At 45.3% G+C, this 18,058-nt stretch overlaps 1 protein-coding gene across 1 annotated transcript in view; it reads left to right on the forward strand.

The window, feature by feature from the left end:
* Positions 1–18,058, forward strand: part of PTPRA (protein tyrosine phosphatase receptor type A) — a 127,577-nt gene that overhangs the window by 29,358 nt on the left and 80,161 nt on the right. The window contains exon 2 of the mRNA XM_026648119.1: positions 14,027–14,137. The gene's annotated coding sequence lies outside the window, so the exon portion shown is untranslated. The remainder of the gene's footprint in view (positions 1–14,026; positions 14,138–18,058) is intronic.

An 18,058-nucleotide genomic window follows, 5' to 3' on the forward strand; every position in this document is an offset into this window, starting at 1 on the left:
GTGTGGGGGGAGGAATCCGTGCTATCAGAACGCCACTCCACCCCAGAGGACTGCCCAAGCAACAGGAAGCTGGCATTCAGTAAGTTTTGAAGTGCAGTGTGGCCTTGTCCTCCCCTCCTCCACCACCCCACCCGGTGCTTCCCTCCTCCCCCACCCCTCTCGGGCTACCTTGGTAGTTATCCCCCCATTTGTGTGACAAATTAATAAAGAATGCATGAATTTGAAACAACAATGACTTTATTGCCTCTGCAAGCGGAGATCAAAGGGGGAGGGGAGGGCGGTTGGCTTACAGGGAAGTAGAGTGAACCAAGGGGGCGAGTTTTCATCAAGGAGAAACAAACAAAACTTTCACACCGTAGCCTGGCCAGTCTTGAAGTTGGTTTTCAAAGCTTCTCAGATGCACAGCGTGCCCTGCTGCGTTCTTCTAACCGCCCTGGTGTCTGGCTGCGCGTAATCAGCGGCCAGGCGATTTGCCTCAACCTCCCAACCCGCCATAAACATCTCCCCCTTACTCTCACAGGTATTGTGGAGCACACAGCAAGCAGTAATAACAATGGGAATATTGGTTTTGCTGAAGTCTAACCGAGTCAGTAAACTGCTCCAGTGCGCTTTTAACCACCATTCTACCACCATTCTGCACTTGCTCAGCCTATAGTTCAACCGCTTCTTACTACTGTCCAGGCTTCATGAGCCATGGGAGCAAGGGGTACGCTGGGGTAGGTGCGACCCCGTGGTGCTGCCGGCTGGGAGAGCAGCCTGAGGCAGAAGCCTCCAGCTCGCATGATATTCCAGGCAGGACTGAATCTCCATGAGACGAAACTTAAAGAAGAGAGTGACCTGGAGTCACTCCCATTTATGTCCAGGCGCCCCGACCGACCTCACTGAGAAGACGTCTCACCCAGGAGACGACGACGACGGCTAGCAGTTGTACTGCACCGTCTGCTGCCACGAAGGCAAGGAGCTGCTGCTGTGTAGCAATGCAGTACCATGTCTGCCAGCAGCACCCAGGAGACATACGGTGAGCTGAGCAGGCTCCATGCTTGCCATGGTATGTTGTCTGCACGGGTAACCCAGGAAAAGCGAGAAACGATTGTTTGCCGTTGCTTTCACGGAGGGAGGGAGGGGGGCCTGATGACATGTACCCAAAACCACCCGTGACAATGTTTTTGCCCCATCAGGCATTGGGAGCTCAACCCAGAATTCCAATGGGCGACGGCGATTGCGGGAACTGTGGGATAGCTACCCACAGTACAACGTTCCGAAAGTCGACACTAGCCTCAGTACTGTGGACGCACTCCGCCGACTTAATGCGCTTAGTGGGGACACATATTGACTGTATAAAATCGATTTCTAAAAAATCGACTTCTATAAAATCAACCTAATTTTGTAGTGTAGACATACCCTAATAAATTTATTTGAGCATAAGCTTTCGTGGGCTACAGCCCACTTCATCGGATGCATAGAATGGAACATATAGTAAGGTGCCACAAGTACTGCTGTTCTTTTTGCGGATACAGACTAAGACGGCTGCTACTCTGAAACCTGTCACAGATGCTGAAGACTCTTGTGGATGTACAGGTTCAACAGCCTTGCATTTCTTTACAGTCCATGGAGGCCTCCATTATAGCACCTCCGTACACTGTCCCTCAACATTTGTTGTGGCATCAGGGGCTGCATCCCCATCCCTATCCCTACCCCTCCTCTCCACACCAGAAAGATTGACAACCACAGCTTCACATACGCTAACCTGTAAGAGCCACAGTTGTTGTATGTGTAGCTAAAATGAACATGAATGTTCTTTCCCCTTAAGTTTTGTTCCATAAATGTATTAAGTTTTAATATATTTGCTTTTAACTTGCACAGAGTATTTTTGCAGTGTTTTTTTTTTTACTCAATAAACTTCTATTGTTTGGATAATCATTCATCTTTATTAGTTCCCAACATATATTGTAGAAAGTCTAGTAATACCCTAAAGCACTCTTTCTTCATGTTGTTCACTGTGATACAACTCGCAGGATCAGTGACAAAGTGTAATAATTATAAATGTACAGCAAGCTCCACAAAATTAATAGGTGCATTTTCAGTGTTATAGTCCTAGATGAACAACAAGCACTGCATGATTTCTAACGGGCCCTAAAACAGCAGGACCAGGTAGAGCACAATCCATCACAGTGCATTACTGTGGCTCACTGTTAAAGTGCTCTTTCAATATATGGCCTCCCTGAGCCATATATTCCGCATTGAGCTCCCGCCTTGCTGTTCAAACTCAGCAAATAGCTACTCTACCTCCACCCCGGCAGCAACTTTCCCCTTTTGCTTCACAGATATTACATGGGACATAGGAGGCAGCTATAACCATTGGAATGTTTTATCCACTGGGATCCAAGCTTGTGAGTAAACAATGCCAGTGTCCCCTCAGTCTACCAAAATCACATTCAACTGTCATTCTGCACCTGCTGAGCTGGTAGTTGACTCTTTCCTTGGGTTTGTCGAGATGGTCGCTATATGGCTTCATGAACAAAGGGTAGGCTGGGTCCCTCGGGATCACTATTGGCATTTCAACATTACCAATGTTGTGCGCCAGTTGGGAAAGAAAGTCTCTGCTTGTAGCTTTCTGAACAGTCCTGTGTTCTTAAAGAGGCGAATGTCATGCATCTTCCCTGACCAGCCAACACTTTTGACAGTGAAGTGTCCTTGGTGATCCACCAGTGCTTGCATAATGACAGAAGAGTAGCCCTTTCTGTTGATGATCTTTGTGGCAAGGTGGTCTGGTACCAAAATAGGGATATGAGTGCTGTCTATCGCCTCACCAGTTTGGGAACCTGACTGCTGCAAATCCATCCGCTCTGTCCTGCACATTGCCTAGACTCTCACTCCTGCATAGCAGGAGATGATTAACGGCCTTGGACACTTGCATGATAGCGGCCTTTGCAGTGGATTTTCCTACTCCAAAATAACTACCCCCTGATTGTAGCAATCCAGTATTGCAAGTTTACACAGTATGATCGCCACTTGCTTTTCCACAGTCAGTGCAGCTCTCATTTTGGTATCCCTGTGCTAGAGGGCGGGGGTGAACTCGGCACACACATCCAGGACTGTGGCCTTGTGCATCCGAAAAGTTCTTCAGCCAATGCTTGTAATCCCAAGCCTGCATTATGATGCAATCCCACTAGTCAGTGCTTGTTTCTCTAGCCTAGAAGTGGCACTCCACCATCTGCATCTACTCCATGAACACCACCACCAACATTGAATTGGTGTTTGCTGTGTCCCACAGCACTCTGTCCTCCACAAAGTCATCACGTTCCCTGCTGATTCAGTTCTTGTGGCTCTGCAAATACTGGAGGATTGTGCAGCCTTGTGCAGTGCTCATGACAATAGTGCAGAGCTATGCGGGCTCCATACTTCTGGCAGAGAGGGCCATGTGGGTTTTGAGACTTTTAAAAAAGGCGTGAACATTATGGGATATAGATGACATTATGGGATGGCGAAAGTTGCTTGCTAGGAAGTTGACCCCTTACTCCCCGTCACCCTTGCATATGACTCATTTCTGCCCCACTCTGCATTACCAAAACTTCCAAAAAGACTACATGCTAGATGTTGGTGAGTTGCACACTGAAATACCTACTCATGGTGCACCACCCTGAGTACTTGTGATGATACACCTGGTGAATATGCTCAGTGCCAATGCAAGGAGCCATGTATGCACACAGACAAGCAACATACTGATTGAGGTGGCTTTATGCCAACATAGCATGTGTCGGCAAAAGCTTGTAGCGTAGACGTGCTCTGAGTGTGTTATGTGCTAGCTGGAAGTTGTTGACCAGTGACCTGTGATGTGAAATGCTATTAGCTATAATCCAGTTGTTAGCACAAATTATTCCCTATGGCACTAATGGTTACCACAGCAGAGAAGTAAAGGATAATTAGATCCTGGAGATTCAGCTCTCTTCTCAACCCTAAAGGTGATCTGTTCTGCTAGTGTTGGGACACTTTGCTGGGACATGTGAGGGGAGAGGAGTTTTCACTGCAAGCTGTACATTGAGTGCAGACTTGAAGACTTTACTCCACATATCCTGCATTTTCTGAGAGTGCTAAAATTGTCACCAAAATCAGGGGAAAACTGTGGTCTGGAAAAGACAGATAAAGTGAGAACTGAGGGAAGCTAAGCAATAGGAGCAGATAAATGAGAAATGGTTCAAATACATCTCTAATGGAAGAGCAGATTAGGAGTCAGCAGCAGGAGCTCTAAGGTGGCAGTAGCAATGGCAGTTTACCAAGAGAGGAATTAGACCTTGGTGTATTTAATAAAAAAAAAAAAAAAAAGAGGGACAGACACCAGCAATGGACACAGATGTCCCAGGAGATGAAGGGAAAGCTAATGGAGGGAATCTGAATCATGCCAGATACAGCGATCACTAAATATCTGCAGATTGACAGGGCTGCAGAGGCAGATCAGGAGGGACTGTGAAGATAGCCTGTAATTTTATCTGCAGGAGAGTCCTTTTTTTTAATTAGGGGTGGTAGCTTAGCCAGACAAAAAGCATGTGTGCGCATGTGCTCTTCATATATATGCAGTGTTTTTGTACCTGTGTCAGTGCCAAGATGTTAGAGAGACAAGCTGGGTGAGGTAACGTCTTTTATTGGACCAACTTCTGCTGGTGAGCGAGACCAGCTTTCAAGCTACACAGAGTCCTTCCTCAGGTCTGGGAAAGGTACTCAGGGTCACATGCTAAACTATCTGTTTGACTTGTAGCTAGGTGTGACGCTCTGAGTACCTTTACCAGACCCGAGGAAATGCTCTGTGTAGGTGGAAAGCTTCTCTCTCTCACCAGGAGAAGTTGGTCCAATAAAAGATATTATTTCATCTACCTTGTCTCTCTTCATATGTACGCAGTTGTAATTTTAAACATGCATGAAAATCTATCTTCAGCCAGACGGAGGTTAGTTACAATTTATTACAGTAACAATAATTTATTTAAAGAAAATGGAATAGTGACTGGGAAGGATGAAGTTAAACATACTGGGCTCTGGTAAATACGACTGACTTATTTGTATCTTGGTAGTGCCTAGTAGCTCCCGTCCTGGACTAAGGCCGTGTGTACATATGATAAAAAGACCGTCCCTGCCACAGAGAGGTGATATGTGAAATTACACTATTGTCCAGGTTCCGTGAGCATGGGAGAGGAGAAAGGTTAGTGAGTTATAGCAGCCAATTAATGTACTACCATTTACTAGTACAATGTACTACCCAAAAACTAGGGGTTTTCTTTTTTTTGGTTTTTTTTTTTTTCCCCCCCCCTCCCCCCCCCGCCCACACACACACACACACACACACACACACAGAGTGGATCTTGTATTTTCCTCTTACTCACAGCACATTCTGCAGAAAAAGCAGCATGATGGGCCCATACATGTATGGAACACAGGGCCCTAGACCGAGTGGGTCTACCAGCCTGGCACCTTCTTCATGCAGTCGGTACTCCTCCCACAGACCTGACATCTACCTGCAAAGCCCCCTGGGAAATATGGTGCCGCAGGCAACCAGCTCTCCATCTTATGCCCAAAGCACCCCTGGCTTGTCCTCTCCCTTAGCTAAGTTGAATACTACTTCAGATTATATACTTGGGCAAGTTTATAGGGCCTTACTCTCAACTTGTGGCATGTTGGTATGTTTGTAACATAACTTTTGAGTGCTGTCTGATCAATTCCAAAGTTTCAGGGAATATTCTAAGTGTCACGGAGCAGAAACTGATTTTTTTTGTGTGAGAAAGAAATTCATAAAACCGGACGGAGGAAATAGGGGAGACACTTGGATCCCCTTGTATCTTGTTAGCAGACCCAACTGATTCACCACTCTAATTGTCTATACATCACAGAATTAACTGCTGCCAGCCATTAATACCTTCTGGCATACCACCCCCCATTTTAGCTCTGGCCAGCTTCAAAGAAATGGTGGGGGATGACAACTGCGGTGCACACAGAGCCCCTAGTATGGCAGAACAAGGGATCCTGATATGGGGGGAAGGGTAATGTGGCAATGCGCACACATCCCTTTCTACTGGGAAGGAGAGAATGAGGAGGCAAGCACAGCCCCTGGCATGGAAGAGAATTGGAGGGACAGTAGTATAGAGTAAGTGAGGTCTGGGTGATGCACACAGAGCCTCTGGTGTGCGGGGGATGGGGGGAATGGGGTGGCATGCAACTCCTGGCATGGGAGGGATGACAGTGGAGAACCCCTGATATGAGGGATCTGGTATGGGGGCACAGAGCCCTGGTTTATGGTGGAGGGCACAGCCCCAGGCATGGTGGGAGTGGGGCAAGGAGTCCCTGCGATAGGAGATATTGGAGGGTGGCATACAGGGAGCTTGTAGGAGGGAATGGAGGGAAATAAGGAGCATCTCTGGTGAATACAATGAGCTCAGTCTACAAAAGCTGTGAAATGTGCATTTCTTTAGTGTAAATTTTCATAAAATAAACCAAAACACAGAAAATGAAGGTGTGAAACCTACCTGAGATAATCTCCCCATAAGCTGTTTTTCTATACACAGGGCTCAGACTCTACCCCTCTGCAGTACAATCTACTGAATTTACTGGACTCTGCTCGTTGTGGTCTCTACCTTCCAACCATTTTGAGGGGGTGAGGGGTGGGTGGGTGTATGGTTTGATTGCATTAGACTCCTAGAATCATAGACTATCAGGGTTGGAAAGGACCTCAGGAGGTCATCTAGTCCAACCCCCTGCTCAAAGCAGGACCAATCCCCAACTAAATCATCCCAGGCAGGGCTTTGTCAAGCCTGACCTTAAAAACCTCTAAGGATGGAGATTCCACCACCTCCCTAGGTAACCCATTCCAGTGCTTCACCACCCTCCTAGTGAAAAAGTTTTTCCTAATATCCAACCTAAACCTCCCCCACTGCAACTTGAGACCATTACTCCTTGTTCTGTCATCTGGTACCACTGAGAACAGTCTAGATCCATCCTCTTTGGAACCCCTGTTCAGGTAGTTGAAAGCAGCTACCAAATCCCCCCTCGTTTGTCTCTTCTGCAGACTAAACAATCCCAGTTCCCTCAGCCTCTCCTCCTAAGTCATGTGTTCTAGCCCCCTAATCATTTTTGTTGCCCTCCGCTGGACTCTTTCCAATTTTTCCACATCCTTCTTGTAGTGTGGGGCCCAAAACTGGACACGGTACTCCAGATGAGGCCTCACCAATGCTGAATAGAGGGGAATGATCATGTCCCTCGATCTGCTGGCAGTGCCCCTACTTATACAGCCCAAAATGCCGTTAGCCTTCTTGGCAACAAGGGCACACTATCAACTCATATCCAGCTTCTCGTCCACTATAACCTCTAGGTCCTTTTCTGCAGAACTGCTGCCTAGCCATTCGGTCCTAGTCTGTAGCAGTGCATGGGATTCTTCCGTCCTAAGTGCAGGACTCTGCACTTGTCCTTGTTGAACCGCATCAGATTTCTTTTGGCCCAATCCTCTAATTTGTCTAGGTCGCTCTGTATGCTATCCCTACCCTCCAGCATATCTACCACTCCTCCCAGTTTAGTGTCATCTGCAAACTTGCTGAGGGTGAAGTCCACGCCATCCTCCAGATCATTGATGAAGATATTGAACAAAACCGGCCCCAGGACCGAACCTTGGGGCACTCCGCTTGATACCGGCTGCCAACTAGACATGGAACCATTGATCACTACCTGTTGAGCCTGACGATCTAGCCAGCTTCCTAGCCACCTTAGTCCATTCATCCAGCCCATACTACTTTAACTTGCTGGCAAGAATACTGTGTGAGACCGTATCAAAAGCTTTGCTAAAGTCAAGGAATAACACATTCACTGCTTTCCCCTGTAGTTTGAAGAGTGTCCATGTTCCCCTGTATATTTGTTGATCGTTTTATGGGAACAATGGGGCCTTTTCTATCCTATAGACTTGTTTGCATCTTCTTATATTCCTATACGTGAAGTTCTCTCTACACATAGAACCAGGAACAGCATGCCAGGTGGTTACACAAGCTTTCCCCAACCCCACAATACCCTGTTGTTATAGCTCTAGCAATAAGTAAAATCAGTCTCAATGACTCAATCAGTCCTTGGCCTTTCGACTGAGGATCCCAATGAGGAATCTTATCCAGCAAGGTTGAGTGCAGTCTCTATGCCCATTGGAGGCCCACCTGGAGTTGAGTGCTTTCACCAGTGTGCATGGTTGGGCCCAAGGGTGCCAACTACATTGGAGTTAGCAATGGGGGAAGGGAGGCTGCCCAATAAAAACTGAATGGCGATAACAGACTCAGTCCACATAACCCACCAAGAAGCCTTCATATGGTAATTGACTTTGCCAGCCAACACAATCGTGACTAATCTAAAGTTGAAAGGTCTGCTTTAACCAGCTAACGACCAGCTAACTCTTAAATATGATGGCTAGTGTGAATGAGTGGCAAGTGTGTTTCGCTGTCTAATTACACTGGTCTACAATTTTTGAGAAGTCGTCTGCTTCAGAGATAAAATGTGCTATTTGTTATGTATTTTGATGTGCTGAATTCAAATATGACAATTAAAACAACTGGCTACTGTTTCTAAGATATTTAAGTTTTTACATTTTATGTCTATGTATATTGTGTAGATAGAGTTTTAATCATAAATTGTAAACCTAGGTCTTTTCATGTGTTTATGGTTGCTTTACATGATAATATTTCACCTGTCCTGTTTATGTAACACTTTAAAAATCAGCAAAAGGGTTATATAAATAAAAATTATTATGAAACAAAAGGCAAAAAACTATTCTATACATAGTTTAGTCCTATTCAGTGTCTACTCGGCGCTTCTTGGCTTGTCTCTTGTATTCATTAAATGGAGCATCTCTTGTCACTGTCCAGCAATAGTCTGCAAGCATTGATGGGCTCCATTTGCCCTGATAGCGTTTCTCCATTGTTGCAATGTCCTGGTGAAATCGCTCGCCGTGCTCGTCGCTCACTGCTCCGCAGTTCGGTGGAAAAAAATCTAGATGAGAGTGCAAAAAATGTATCTTTAGTGACATGTTGCAACCAAGGCTTTTGTATGCCTTGAGGAGGTTTTCCACCAACAACCCGTAGTTGTCTGCCTTGTTGTTTCCGAGAAAATTTATTGCCACTAACTGGAAGGCTTTCCATGCCGTCTTTTCCTTGCCACGCAGTGCATGGTCAAATGCATCATCTCGAAGCTCACGAATCTGAGGACTAACAAAGACACCTTCCTTTATCTTAGCTTCACTTAACCTTGGAAATTTTCCACGGAGGTACTTGAAAGCTGCTTGTGTTTTGTCAATGGCCTTGACAAAGTTCTTCATCAGACCCAGCTTGATGTGTAAGGGTGGTAACAAAATCTTCCTTGATTCAACAAGTGGTGGATGCTGAACACTTTTCCTCCCAGGCTCCAATGACTGTCGGAGTGGCCAATCTTTCTTGATGTAGTGGGAATCTCTTGCACGACTATCCCATTCGCAGAGAAAACAGCAGTACTTTGTGTATCCAGTCTGCAGACCAAGCAAGAGAGCAACAACCTTCAAATCGCCACAAAGCTGCCACTGATGTTGGTCATAGTTTATGCACCTCAAAAGTTGTTTCATGTTGTCATAGGTTTCCTTCATATGGACTGCATGACCAATTGGAATTGATGGCAAAACATTGCCATTATGCAGTAAAACAGCTTTAAGACTCGTCTTCGATGAATCAATGAACAGTCTCCACTCATCTGGATCGTGAACGATGTTGAGGGCTGCCATCACACCATCGATGTTGTTGAAGGCTACAAGATCACCTTCCATGAAGAAGAATGGGACAAGATCCTTTTGACGGTCACGGAACATGGAAACCCTAACATCACCTGCCAGGAGATTCCACTGCTGTAGTCTGGAGCCCAACAGCTCTGCCTTACTCTTGGGTAGTTCCAAATCCCTGACAAGGTCATTCAGTTCACCTTGTGTTATGAGGTGTGGTTCAGAGGAGGAGGATGGGAGAAAATGTGGGTCCTGTGACATTGATGGTTCAGGACTAGAAGTTTCATCCTCTTCCTCTTCCTCGTCTGACTCAAGTGAGAATGATTCTGGTGCATCAGGAACCGGCAGTCCTTCTCCGTGGGGTACTGGGCGTATAGCTGATGGAATGTTTGGATAATGCACAGTCCACTTTTTCTTCTTTGACACACCTTTCCCAACTGGAGGCACCATGCAGAAGTAACAATTGCTGGTATGATCTGTTGGCTCTCTCCAAATCATTGGCACTGCAAAAGGCATAGATTTCCTTTTCCTGTTCAACCACTGGCGAAGATTTGTTGCACAAATGTTGCAGCATATGTGTGGGGCCCACCTCTTGTCCTGATCTCCAATTTTGCAGCCAAAATAAAGGTGATAGGCTTTCTTAACCATAGTGGTTATACTGCGCTTTTGTGATGCAAAAGTCGCTTCACCACAAACATAGCAGAAGTTATCTGCACTGTTCACACAAGTACGAGGCATCTCTGCTCACTTTGGCTAAACAGAAATGTGTCCCTTTGCAAAATCAAACACTGACAAATAAGAGAGCACGACACTGTATGATTTCTAGAGCTGATATAGGGCAATTTGTTCAGCAGAGTGATGTAAGCTTCGTTATGATTGCATCATCCATGACTTCTAGGAATAACATGATGCAATTCATATCATGTATGACGCAATACCAGCTTCAGATTGCATCATTCATTGTTTTGCCTAAAAAGCAAGTACTGTCCAAACCCAGTCATAGATTTATTCATAGATCCAGTCAAAGATGTATTTTAGTCATTTCTGGTTTAAATTGAGATCCCTTCCCTTTATAACTCACTTATCCTCCGCCATTCCCAAGTCAAGGGTCGTATATACTGACCCAATAGCATATCTTGAAAACTAGAGCCAATCAACAATTTTAAGCATCATTTTCATTCTCAGTGACCCAGAATTAGTAAAGTTTGACTACATTTATTTCAGAAGCATTTTGGCTGTAGAGCAGTGTTAGAGACGGGGCCCAAGGTGAAAAGCTCAGATCCATTTTGGGATCAGAACCTCTGCAAGGGGTAGGCAGTGTACTGTTCATCCCATGTCTGTTTTAATAGGAAAGAACTGTCCAGGAAAAGCATGCAGATTAATGGAACCTGTTTTTCCCTCACCTCTATTGGGCAAGTTAACCTGAGAAGAAATTAAAGCTGTCTTTAAGTGAAGTTCCTCCCAGGAACTCTGATAGCTTTATGATTTATTTTTTTCTGTAGGTTCAGCTTTGAAAAACCAGGGCTAAATCTCCTGTATGGTTAAAAGCACAGCTATTCAGAATCTGGACAGTGAAACCTGGCAACATTTTAGCAAGTGAAATCGCTTTGCTGCTGTCAAATTGGCAGCTTTCAAAAGGGTAATCTGGTATGAGCAGTTAAAGCCTTTTGGTAATAGCTGCATCTTAAACAGGGTCATCTGACACACTCTTTTCCCCTCTGTATTTCACATTCACCCTGGTATAAAAGGGTCTTTCATGAGTTTTGACTCTTGACTGCCAGACTTGCCATGGGCTCTGTGAAGAATAAAGAATCTTCCCTACACTCCCTCTGCTTGTGCATGACTGTATGATCCCATAGACTGTCTCGAATTGAGCGCAAAGCAGGGGGCAAGGTCTTCCTAAGTATGAAACTGTGGGGTTTTTTTTTTAATCAGCCCCAGAAATTACTTCTTGGGAGCATGGGGTGCGGGGGGGGGGAGGGGGAAGAAAAAGGTAATGGAAGCATGCAAAAAGGCTACTGAGGTATAGCATTTAGGTCTTCAAAGCTAGCTCTAAGGATATGTCTACACTGCAATTAAAAACCTACAGCTGGCCCATGCCACCTGACTCAGGCTTGTGAGGCTTGGGCTAAGAGGCTGTTTAATTGCACTTTAGATGTTTGGGGTCAGGCTTTAGGAACTTGCAAGGTGAGAGGATCCCAGAGCTCGGGCTGCAGCCCAAGCCTGAACATCTACACTGCAATTAAACGGCCCGTTAGCCTTAAGCCCGTAAGCCCGAGTCAGCTGGCATGGGCCAGTTGGGGGTGTCTGATTGAAGTGTAGACCTACCCTAAGGGTCATGTCTCCGTGCCTAAATAGTACAGGGAGGATGAGTGTAAAGACTATTCTGGAGTGTATCTAAATCCAGTTGACAGAATGGAAAGAACTGCCTGGCAGGCTGTGGAGATGGATCATTGAATCTTTGCTTCAAGGTCACTAGATCGAATCCAGCCCAGGTTGGTAATGATTGAGTCGTTCCCATCTGATGGCCATTTGATAGTTATGTGAAAGGAATCTGGCTCAAATGAAAGGATTTCTCCATCCAGTTCCTAATAGATCTCTCAAAATCTACCATTGCAACTGGTTCCTGGTGGCAGTCTCAACAGAGGTCAAGGACTGAATGGACTGAAATACCCTTTCATCCCTAGAGGGCAGTCATTTGTAGGATGGGTGTGGGGAAGCCTACGCTGCTTTTACCTATGCTGAAACTCCTCTGTGCATACCAAACGTCTGTCTCAGGAGCTGTCAATACTGGCACCTTTCAGTCAGTGATAAATTCAGTTAGGAAAATACTATTGCCTTGACTAAGGGCTTGTCATTATTGCAGTGTTAGTTTGAGGTATAACTTGAGTGTTTCCTCTACCCTAACTCTCAGGCTCACACACAAATCTCTAGCTCAAGTTAGGTGTTGCTTAAGCTAGAGCAGGGTGGCCTCTTGGGAGTCATGGGTTGAAGCTTGATTGCTGCTGCCTAAGCTAGTAATGTAGAGGGATGCAGTTACTCTGTTCTGCCAAACCAAACGCTCAGTGCTGCTCATCCCGTCACTGTGTGGTTTCAGTGTTTGTTTTGCGGTGTTACTGCTCTCACTCAAGTGAGGCTAACTTGAGTGTAGGTAACTCAAGGTAACTGTACAGTGTAGATTCAACCTGAGAACAACTCCAAGTGTTTAGTATTCATGCCAAATATTTCCCTTGGCCCCTGTACAGCTTTGGTTTGCCTTTACCCATTTCCCCCCCTCCCCCCAACTCATTAGGATAGAGGACCTGGGTCCTAGAGTAAATATCCTGTCAAATGCTCCATACTGATAGCTCAATGAGATGGGTTAAACCTTGGGTCACGGCCTATAATAAAGAAGTGGTGAAGAAGAATGTTTCCGGCTGGTGTTTCTTGGAAATTTTTTTTTTAATGAAATAGTCAACACTCTCTTGTACATTTATTTTGCTCACACTGTTGTAGCGAGAATGTTAACACTCATTAATCATAAACACTTTCTGGAAGCTGCTGTAGGGCAGTACTTAGACTTGGAGGGAAAACATCAGCTCCAGTGCTACAACCAGTCTTCTGGACTTTAGAGCTGGGTCCTTCTCCTATTGAAATCCATGGAAATTAAGATTGGGGCAACATTTCAAAAGTGATTTTGGAGCCCAAGTCCCATTTTCAAAAATTACTTGGGCACTTAGAAGCCTAAGTCTTATTGAAAGTTAGTGGGATTTAGTGTCTTTCATTTTTGAAAATGAGACTTAGGTGCTTTTGAAAATTTTACCTGAGGCCCTTACTTTGGTAAGATTTGGCTGTTGCAGGAAAAAATAACATGAGGACACTATTAAGAAGACATGATTAAATCGATGTTAGTCTGGTGAATACAACTACTTGGTTACATCCCTCTCATTTTGTACGTGTTGAATATTGCCACTTTCTGCATGTAGGACTCTGTTTATCTTCACTATGATTTCTCCAGGTCACTTAGTATTTGGTACTACGTTTGCTCCCTCCCTCCCCCCTCTAGCTCCCTCTTTTGGTTTTATCTGCAAATTTCATTGTGGGTTGCAATTTCACAGAAGATACCCCACACAGAGATTTTAAAGCAGCTGTGCAGGTGTGAAGTGTTTGAGTTTAATTTAGCTGGTTTTAAAAACAAGGCCTCTGGAGACACTACAAAGATTCTGGACTGAGCTTCATCTAACAGGAAACAGCATGGCTTGGAGACTGACATATGTTTCCGCATTGTGACAGAAGCTGCTTTGAGGACCCACCTGCAACACTCGGGAGCCCACCAGTTGCCTGTGGAGCCCAGCTTGAGAACTACTACTCTGGGAGATTGGTTAATGCAATACCAATTAATTTATAAGTGGAATAACTGGTGCTGGGCTCATCCCCCAGAGCATGTAAAGCAATATCCTACCATTCATACAGGGGTTAGGGGATTAAATCAGCCAGGATTCACACCCCTGACTATGGTGCAGTTGCATGGGGATGGAGGTAAATCAGGGGCGGATTTATCCCCTGACCTAGAGCAGACTGGATTTCAGGCAGTCAAAGTGAGATTAGTTCATTAGACTTGGCCACTCTGCACACACATACAATGTTGGGCTTTAGCAACATCAGCTGTCTTGTGTCTGTACTGCAACAAGCTACTACAAAAAGCTCCCTTTGTTGCTTTCTTGTCTCTAATCTCCTGTACCATTTAATGCCTGGTTAGGGGAGTCTCGTATTTAATGGCAACAGAGGGAAATGGAGGTTTTCAGTGGAACAACTATTTCCAGTATTAATCCCTTTAAAAGATACTCAAGACTGTTAGGCTCAGGGCATTGCTTTTATATAGGAATTATAATGTTTGTAAGCTTTTGAACTCAGGAGACTAGTTATGGGGTACAGTGCTAGGTCACCAATCCTCAGTCAGCTTGGACTGGTAGTAAGCAAAAGGTACCATTATTTTGATGGCCTCTGATATGTATGTTAGGAAGGTGTTAGACCAGTTCCTTTTGGACGAGTGTCCATGTCCCAGGAATGTAGTGGACTGCGCCTCAGGAGATTTGGGTTCAATTCCTGACTCTGCTGCAGATTCCACATGTTATTTATTTGGGTAAATTAATTGTTTGGGTAGATAACTTAATCTCTCACTGCTTCCATTCCCCATCTGTCAAATACTCAAAGAAGCAACATATTATTCTAGTGATCCTGTGGGTGCTCTACCTCAGGGGCGCATGTGCCTCAAGCGCCTTTGATTGGAGATTTTAGATAGCAGTGTGTGTTCTGTCCAGCCTCATGCACAGCACTGTGGCTGTAGAGAGCTACCTGGATGAACCGCCCTCAGTTCTGTCTCACCCGCCTGGGCCTGAAATGAAAGCTTAGCAGGGTCCAAATTGATGTTATCTCAGCTGCATTCCTTTTCTCAGTAGACTTAGTAGTTTAGTTTTTTAATGATAGTATTTGGTAGTGGTGGTAGTTTTAAATTAAGGGGTTTTTTTGTTTGTTTTTTCTTGTTAAGGATTGTTGTCCTTTCAGTTGTTCTCCCCTCCTGGGAGCTTTAGATTGCTGGGAGTGCATGTCCGGTTCTCCCAATTTTAAACACTGTCATGCTTGGAGGCTATCCCAATAAGTGACAGGTACTCCTGGTGTGTCCGTTGCCTTGAGGAGTCACACATCCCTAAAAAATGCAACTTTTTTTTTTTCTGGCTTTAAAATCAAGGGCCAGAAAGAACTGGAAAATTAAACTACGTCTCCTCATGATGGTGAGCTCTCTCCAACCGGCTTTTCATCCGGGCCAGGTGCCCAGCCCCCGTATAACCTCTCCAAACAAGTCAGCTGCTCCGACCACTTCCACGTCACACTTGCCTACAGCATCTAAGAGGAAGAGTCAAGAATCTTCTTAAAAAAAAAAAAAAAACAACCCTCCAAGGAACGGACCTTGAGTTCTCCAGGTATGGAATCTACCTCAAAGAAACCGGGGTCACTGATTGAGCCATCCACTTCTGCACGCAGTGGTCTCTGACCCTGGTACCCACGAGGCTGCAGGCTCCTCAGGTAAGGATCACTAAGCCCAAAGAGTCTAAGAGTTCAGGCTCTGAAGGGTCATCAGTGCCATCAGGGGATCGAGGCGGCAAGAAGAGGTCTACCTCTTCTTATTCAGTACAGAAGACCAGGCAGACAATTAACAGGCACTCCTCGGAGTGTATCTACTCCCTCAGCCACGATCACCTTCGCCCAGGCTGCTGCTGTGGTACCGGCAACTCTCTTGGTGCGGCTGTGGTACTGACAATTCTCTTGGTGCCACAGGAGTTTAGATTTCATTGGGGCCTTGTGGTATCTAAGATGCCTGACTCACCACAGTTCAGTACCAACCTTTTCTCGGTATCAAGTACTTCCAAGTCTCTCCACACATTCACCTGTTACTGATGGGGTCACCTCTTGGTTTTTTTTGGTGTTCCATTATTCCAGAATGATGTGGAGCAGGACGACGGTGATAAGGACTTTGCTTCAGTCTCTCAAATTTCAGTTCAGGGATCTCTCCTTCATGTTCAAAGGGGTAATTGTCCAGAGACATCTGATGAAACTGAGCATTCTTATGAGAGGCACTTACAGTTCTCATCTCAATGGTATGAACATCCTTGGGTGCCCCCCCATACATGTGCATCCCTTCCTTGGCTGCACTGGGACCCATGGGCGACTTATCAATAACAATTCTTGAGGACCTCTAGTACCCCCTGCCATAAAGGTAGACAATCCTCCCTCTCTAGAAGGCCTGAACCACAGGAAGAGATCTACAAGGAACAGGAGACAAGGGCAGATGAAGAGGTCACCCTGCCAACCAACATCTCTTCAACCCCACATAAAGCAGTTCTGCCCCACACACCTCCACCATCCCTGGCTGATGACTTCAAGCAGTTCCAGGACCTCATTAAAAGGATAGCGAACTCCTTACAGATTCCACTTGAAGAGGTTAAGGAGTCACTACATAAACTCCTTGACATCCTACATGCAGCGTCATTGGCCTAGATTGTGTTCCCTATTATCGAGGCTCTGCTAGATCGAGCAAAAGTTGTCTGGCATATCCCAGCTACAATATCGCCCATCTGTAAGGGAGCAGATAAAAAAAAATTGTTACATCTAAGGATTTGGAATTTTTATTTTCGCATCCCTCTCCCACCTCACTAGTTGTCAAGGCAGTCAATGAATGCAGAAGGCAGCACTGTGCTAAATCAACACCACACAATAATGATCAGAAGCGTCTCAGTCTGTTTGGATGAAAATCATATTCGCCATCCACGCTGCAATTTTAAAATTGCCAACTACCAGGTGTGGATGGTGAAATATAATCATACCAGTGAGTCAGTTTAATTCATGTATTGAGCATCTGCCACAATTTCAGGCAATTGTTGCAGAGGGTCAGCTTCTTGCCAAAATATTTCTCTAGGCTTCTCTTGATGCTGCTGATATAGCCACTTGTTTTGCCTCTACAGTGGTGGTCATGAGGAAAGCCTCCTGGCTTCAGTTCTCCAGATTCCAGAGAGAAGTCCAGAATACTATCAAGGACCGACCTTCCATTTAATGGATTGAAATTGTTTGTGGAAAATACTGACGAGTCTCTGCACATATTGAAGGATTCCAGGGCCACTCTCTGTTCTTTGGGAATTTACACACCTGCACATAAGAGGAAATTTGGTAAACCCCAGACTGTGCAGAGATCTTTTCCCACTCAATTCTGCAATTCCCAGAGACCGTATGAATCCTGGTGTGAGAGGTAGACGTTCCAGAGAAAGAGACCATCTACCACATAGACTTAAACCTCACAACCTTCATCTTCTAAACACTAGTCTTGGTGGGATGGTGGAGGTTCTGAGCTACCATCCCCTTCCATGCCAGATACAATGATTCTCATGCCTTCCTCACTTCATCAGTCGCCTTTTCCATTTTTGGAGGGCTTGGGAACTGATCACTGTGGAAAAGTGGGGTTTGGAGATCATATCGACAGGATACTTACTTCCCTTCTGCCATCCATCCCCCTTCCCCATCCTTCTTCAGGTACCCCTCTTAAGCACCTTCTCAGCAGGAAATAGATTCTCACCTCTACTTGGGTGGTGTAGAACCAATGCCAGTGCAACATAGAGGGAAAGGATTTTATTCCAGGTACTTCCTGGTTCCAAAAAAGAACAGTGGTTGGAGATCCTCCTAGACATAAGGCTATTCAATACCTTTGTGAAGATACTAAAGTTCAAAATGGTAACACTTGCAGCAATAATACCATCATTGGATCAAGGGTATTGG

The sequence above is a fragment of the Terrapene carolina genome, unplaced genomic scaffold, assembly GCF_002925995.2.
Source record: "Terrapene carolina triunguis isolate 2854851 unplaced genomic scaffold, T_m_triunguis-2.0 Scaffold66, whole genome shotgun sequence".
Lineage (NCBI taxonomy): Eukaryota > Metazoa > Chordata > Testudines > Emydidae > Terrapene > Terrapene triunguis.